The following is a 7,169-nucleotide window of genomic DNA, read 5'->3' as shown; positions in this document are numbered from 1 at the left end:
GCTGTTGTAGTGTGAAGCAATAATTAATTATTTCTCCCAACATTTAAAAAGAGGCAAGGTGGACCATGGTATGTACTTAAAAAATGGAATCATTGCTGGGTGGGATAGAAACAGCCTTCCTTACAGAAAAGTGTGATGCAAGAGGGAGTCCCTTCAACACTGTGTAAAGGGTTTTGTGCCTACAGGGAGGCAAACGGCCTCTTTAGCAACATTGTGAGCACATGACTGACACTCTCTTAGCCCTTCTGTGAAAGTGGGAAAAATTCAAGTCTGCATATTTTAGTTCTACCTCAGTGTGAGTCACCACCAATTAGACAGAAGCTTCCCGGTCTACTGTGGCATGACCTTTTTGTAATGTCTAAAGCTAGTTGCGAAATACCCAAGAGGAGGAAAAGAAACTCCCCAAGATTGCCAAAAAATACAACAGAAAGCTCAATGTGGGGCAGGCTGCCAGTGGTCTTCGCAATGGAGAGGAAAAACAAGACTGAAAGAATTTAGCAAGTTGTTTTTTAAATGTGTACCATTTGAATTATAAAGCTAGTGCTCTTCCTGGGTGTCAGGTGAGGCAGGAGTTTAATCGGGAATAGTTCTTCCTCTTGGCCACGGGTACGGTCAGAGTGCTAGGATGTTGGGGTGCATGTAGCTTCCCCCAAAAAGCCAAGAGGCAAGGTGGCTTCCTCCTTCTCCCCCCCACCCCATTGCCTTGCAAGGAATGAGCGAGTCACAGACAGAATGACTGGCTTTTCCTTCCCTGTCCTGAACAGGAAATAACCTTTCTGAGAGGGCATTTAGGCCTTCCTTCTATTTCTCCTCAGCAGCCACAGAATGGTATCCAACAGCAATATTTAACAAACTCGTCACCCTTCATAGAGAAAACATCCAAATATGCAGTCTAATCTCTGACTTCAAAACGAGAACTTCCAGCACCCTGTACCAAAGTAATTTCAGCCAACGTAAGATTGGTGGTTACAGAATACCAGCTCCATTTGCTGCATTGATCTATGGACAGTCTTGTTACATTTCTAAGAATGAGGTTCTCTAAATATGAAACCTGCTGGACACAATATGATATGATACCTGCTGGACACAACATGTCCCAGTGGCACGCAGTGGTCAATGAAGTGGGACCCCCAAAATGGTGGCATACAAGACGTAAATCTTGTGACTGAGGTACAGCATGAGAAATCATTGGCTGCAGAATTTTCGATCCTGGTGGGAGAGTAGCAGAAGAAATCTGAATCTCTGTGGCATAAAAAGATCTTTCAGTAACTCGTTGCCATATCTTTGAACCCTAGGTTTGATGACACACATTCACCTTAAATATGCAACTTGCTTTACTAAGACAAAATATCCTTCAGGTTTTGTATACTGAAAGGGAAGGGGATTCAGATACATCTTGCTAGCCTTGATATCATTACTTCATTTTGAACCTGGTTCAGAGCCCAGGTCTCCCCTGCAGACATTTGAGATACTGAACTGACAGAACTGTATGAATGACAACATCCAAGATTAGGACTCTAAGCGAAACATTGTTCAGAGATGGTGCTTATGGTGCCCTGAGAACCATTAGGCGTTACGGTTTTGTAACAAGTCTTGATTGGTCTGGATTGTATATGTCTGTTTTCAGAGGCTCTTTCTGCCTTCCGGCTTGTACTGCAGAGCAAACATGCCTGCAGAGTGCTCAGATATATTCCTCATTAGGAGAGACAACCTCTTAAACTCCTCATGCTCTGAAACTAGAATAAACTTGTTTCAGGATTTGATTTCACTTCTTCAACCCTATTTGACCCCAAAAAAGGCAATGTGATGACCATTATACTCCAACAAATCTTAACCCTGGTTTGATCAGGAATGCCTCGCTGTGAAGCGGACTTTGTTGGGAAAATACAGGAACTATAGGTCTGCCAATCTACCCTCACTCCCTGCAGAGTGGTTTGAAGCTAAACAAAATTATAAAGCTTTGATCAAAAAGAAAAAGTTTCAGGCCCAAAGGGGAGAGTGGCAATGTTTAATATAGACCTCTCGAAGGAGGGACTCAGTCGCAAAAGGATGGCAAGATTCCCCCTCCGAAGTGGAATATACCATCTCTGTTGGGATTTGGGAGTCATACTTCCAATCCTTATACACAACGAAGCAACATCTGTCCCTACCTCTAAGTGATACTGGTGCCGAGTGGCCCCCGGTGTCAACTGAAGAAGCTCGCAAGGCTCATTCAACCTCTTAAACCTGGCAAAGCTCCTGGTGCAGACAATATTTCACCCGAGCTTCTTAAGGCCAATGTTGATTTGCGGGCCCCAGTGCTTGCTGCCTTGTTCACCAGCATAGATCAATCAGCTACCATCCCAGAGGATTGGGGATTGGGAGTGAGGTCATGGGGAAATATCTAGATATCACTACATTGGTGTCTGTTGCCAACTATCCTTGGCAAAGAAATATCAGTAAAAAAGCCAAAAGAGACCTTATGCCAACCTTTTAAGCTAAGGAACCCATCTTCAGGCATGATCTTCAAACAGTCAATGAAAGCACTAAAGGCAACCAAACTGATGTTCTAGCCTTCCAGAAACATATCAAGGGACTAACAGTTCACAGTTCATTTATTTGGACAGCATGTCTGCAAAGGTTTATGTCAAATCAGAGATTTTTCATTCCCTAACAGGAGGGCCAACAAGGCTATAGTCAAGATAGAGGTCTATCCAACCACATTTTCATAGTAGAAATTATATTACCACAGCAGATACCCCATGTATTCAAACAGGCAGCATTAAACTTAGTTAATAGTAATTATTATTTGCTATTTTCAAAGTAATCTGATTGATTCAAGAATAAATAAAAAGAGGTGGAAACGATGCATTTTGCATAATGTATATAGTTTGTCCTCGAAGGAAGGCCACTGTGCTCCTCTTCAAAAGTACGGACGAAAGCAGAAGCTGAAAAAAAGGAATGAGAATGAGCGGAAGTATAAATACTCAAAAGGGCTTATTTATGTATGTTCTCTATTCCTAATCCTTTTGGCATATTTGATATTGGTATATATTTGAAATGTAACAAAATATTTCATAACTGGACAAATTCTGGAAATACAAATACCGACACAAAGAAATTAGACATTTCTGTGCTGAAAACTCACTTGGCCAGCATCCTTCCTATTTCATTATTGGTAAACTCCCAAGTTCTTTCTCCAGGGATTGGGTGTTGTGCTGCCCCACCAAGGCTGTAATGATCACTCATTTAGGTCATTCTGAGACAACTGTCACTGTGCCTCACCCACACATGTGATGGGACATTAAGTGAGGCATGCTGTGTTGTTTTCAGTGGGTGGGAGCATAAAGTTCAGACAGGCACTGAAGATTAAAGATTTCTGCCTGATGCAAAGATGTTCCTTAGATCTGAAATCCCTTCTGGTATTACATTATAAATCTACATTTTGGGGGGTCCATTGATGTGTACAGCAGTGAAGGTACATTCCAGACCGAAGAATGCCAAGCACAAAAGTTCAAGGAGAAATTGAGAATAAATAGGTGTGGGGGTTTGAGGCAAGACAAAGCTACAATGTGAGCTGAGAGGCATGTGCAATAAGAATATAGTGGCTGGATTAATACCAGAAGTGGCTGTAGAGGGAAGTTTGATATTGCAGAAACTGAATTGGGCCTCTGTAGTGTGGAACACAGTGCATGTCAGTGGTGAATAGGGCATGGAGATCTTAAGAACTGCAGCCCTCTGAATTTTTGTTTGCTTGAATGGTCCACATAAAATACGCTAGAAACAAGCCTGCCTGGATATTTCACATGCTGTTTAAGTACTGCCTCCTCCAAAGCATTTTGGAGACTGGTAGTTATTAAGAAGGAGGTAAAGGTAAAGGACCCCTTATAGTTAAGTCCAGTCACGAACGACTCTGGGGTTGCGGTGCTCATCTCGCTTTACTGGCGAAACTAGAGCAGCGCACAGAAACGCCGTTTACCTTCCCACCAGAGCGGTACCTATTTACTTGCACTTCAACGTGCTTTCGAACTGCTAGGTGGGCAGGAGCTGGGACTGAACAACAGGAGCTCACCCCATTGCGGGGATTCGAACCGCTGACCTTCCGATCAGCAAGCCCAAGGCTCAGTGGTTTAGACCACAGCGCCACCTGCGTCCCGCTAAGAAGGAGGTAGTGTGCTCATATTCAGTTCATGCTCTTTTACTATGATAATTGTTTAACATATTCCAGGGCTGAATTTTTTTAAGGAAAAAAATTATTTGTATAATGCGTGCAGTACGTATAAAAAGGGCATCAGGACTAAAAAGTGCACCCTGAGGAAAACCATACAAAACAGAAAGCAATCAAGAAGCAAAACTACTATAAGAGTTTGAAGGTTTGGCCTCTGTCTGTCTCAGGACTTCACCGTTTGTGAAGTCAAACTGTTGGACCATAGTAGTGCCTCCTGTGGCAGTGGAGACCCATGCAGGAAGGACATGTTTTGCTGCAACTGGGGCAGATGAAGGCCTCCAGTTGTGCTGCTGCTGATGCACCATGACATTTCTGCTCCGCACTCCTCCCAGTGGGTATTTCTCCTCTGGTCACTGCTGTTGTTGTTTAGTCGTTTAGTTATGTCTGACTCTTCGTGACCCTGCTATGGATACACAACTTGACTTCTTGTCTCCAGGCGTTGTGGTTGTCTGCTAGGGATTCCCACATGGCAGGGTTGTTGATGCTGCCAGCCTTCATGTCACGGTGGCAAGACATCTTTGTAACACAGAGTTGGACTACCAATGAGCCTGGTGCTGCAAGTCAGCTTCCCATAAGAGCACGTCCTGGAGTGCCAGCAACTGAGACTAGCGGAACAGCAAAGAAAAGGGGTGGGGAGAATTGAATGGGCACGAGAAGACAAAGGGCCAAATAAGTTCAAACATTCTTCCAAGTAAAATTGTACTTCCCATAAGTCAAAAGAGGCTTCCATATGGCCACAAGGCTGAATCTTAACATCCACAATTTTGTGGAAAAATATCAAGTCAACCAGGAAAGTTTCCAAAATCACATGGCGCAATCCCTCTGTGTAACAGATACTCAATCCAAGCCGCGAAGGAGTGTGTGCTTTAGCTTAGCAGTAAATTGTACATTGTGTTTTGGTAACCACAACAAAAATTAAAAGGCCTGTTACTTGACAAATAACAGCTCAACTCATAATATTTTGATTTCTCCCTTAAAAATGAATCATTGATCATAACTTTATGCTGCAGATTCTTCCTGATAAATTTATGAACCAGTGGCCCACAAATATATTGGTGTAGGGAGAGTTCACATGTTTCATTTTTGCAAGGGCCCACTTGTTGACTTAGACGTATCATTTTTTAAATTAAAAAAATCATTGTTACACAAAGCAATTTCAAGGCATTATGAAATAAATGCAATAATTCTTTACAAAATGATTCCTCTGCCTGCTGCAGTCAGTTGGTGTTCCTCTATTAGCAAACCAGTGGGTCAGTTTATACCTAAAACTGTAAGAGCCGTGTCAAAGAACTCTAAAGAATGATTTATGTTCTTGTTGGCAGCTAGCAGCTCTGCTAGGAAATGAGAGTGGTGGCTCTTCGAGGAAAGAAGATTGCAAGCACACCTGTACTGGGGGACTGCTGTCACAAACACAATGGTGTATACAAGAAAGACATATTGAATTGAAATTGAATTAAAATACTTTATTGTCACTTGTACAACTTGTATACAGTGAGATTACACGAGCACCCCCTACTCAGCTCTCTTAGTCTTAATTCCCCTCGTTTACTGATGCACACCCACCAAACCCGAAAGTCAGTTGCCGTGTTGTTATCTTTTCATTCAGCAGCTCAACAGCCCACGGATAGAAGCTGTTCTTTACCCTGTTGGTGCGACTAATCCTGCTTCTATATATATCTTCTGCCCGAGGGCAGGAGAGCAAGAAAGTGCCGGCCAGGTTGTGAATCATTCCTGAGAATTTTCCTCACTCTCCTGAGGCAACGTTCTTCCGCTATTTCATCCAGCAGATTCACGGGACAGCCCATAATATCTTGTGCTGTATTCACCACCCTCTGTAGGCACTTCCTATCAGTTGATGTCAAACCAGCATACCACACCATGATGCAGTATGAAAGGACACTTTCTATTGTGGACCGGTAGAAGGAGATCATAAGATGTTGATTGACATCATTCTTCCGCAAATTCTGAGAGGATGCCACACCTCTCTCCTCTTGAAAATATTCCCTACAATAGTTGAAGGTGGAAAGGGGGACAGACAAAAATAACCCTGCCCCCCCCCCCCCGTCCAAGTGTGGGAAAGCAGAAGACGCAGTCACCAAGAAATGACTCTCTACCCAGAGATTATGAGGTGCATATGCTGGTTCTTAGACAGGATTAACTGCATAAATCTAATAGAAATACAAAGGAAGGTTCTCCTACCCCAAACCTGGCTGTAGAAATTCAGTAAAAAAGTGAATGCTGTTTTAGTCTGCCTCAGCAGAAGTCTAGTGTCCAGATCAAGGGAAGTAATAGTACCACTCAATTCTGCCTTAGTCAGACCACACCAGTAACCAGTTCTGGGCACCACAATTTATGGTAAGAAGGATGCTGACAAGCTGGACCATGTGCAGAGGAGGGTGACCAAGATGATCGAGGGTCTGGAAACCAAGCCTTATGAGGAATGGTTGAAGGAGTTGGGGATATTTAGCCTGGAAAAGAGAAGCTATCTTCAAATATCTGAAGGACTGTCAAACAGAAGAGGGAGCATGCTTGTTTTCTCCTGCTCTTGAGGGCAGGACTCGAGGCAATGGCTTCAAGTAAGAGGAGTTCAGCAGTGGAACAGACTCCCACAAGAGGTGGTGGACTCTCCTTCCTTGGAGGCTTTTAAGCAGAGGTTGGATGGCCATCTGTCAGTTGCGATTCCTGCATTGCAGAGGGGTAGATGAGATGACCCTCAAGGTCTCTTCCAACTCTACAATCCTTCCTTCACGATTATATGATCCTATGATCTCATTCATCTTTACAACTGCCCCAAAGAGCAATAGAATGATCCCCAGGTCCTCACCCCAGTCAGCCATCATGCTGCAGCATTCTGCACCAGCAGGATTGGCAGCAATAGCTACAAATATGGCCATTTTTATTTAATTTTATTCTCTTGGTAATTATGCTGCCTTACTTGTGCATTTTATATTTGACATCCTTT

This window comes from Podarcis tiliguerta, assembly GCF_965153285.1.
Source record: "Podarcis tiliguerta genome assembly, chromosome: 6".
NCBI classification, from domain to species: domain Eukaryota; kingdom Metazoa; phylum Chordata; class Lepidosauria; order Squamata; family Lacertidae; genus Podarcis; species Podarcis tiliguerta.
The sequence above is the reverse complement of the archived record's forward strand: the minus strand, read 5'-3'. Positions refer to the sequence as shown.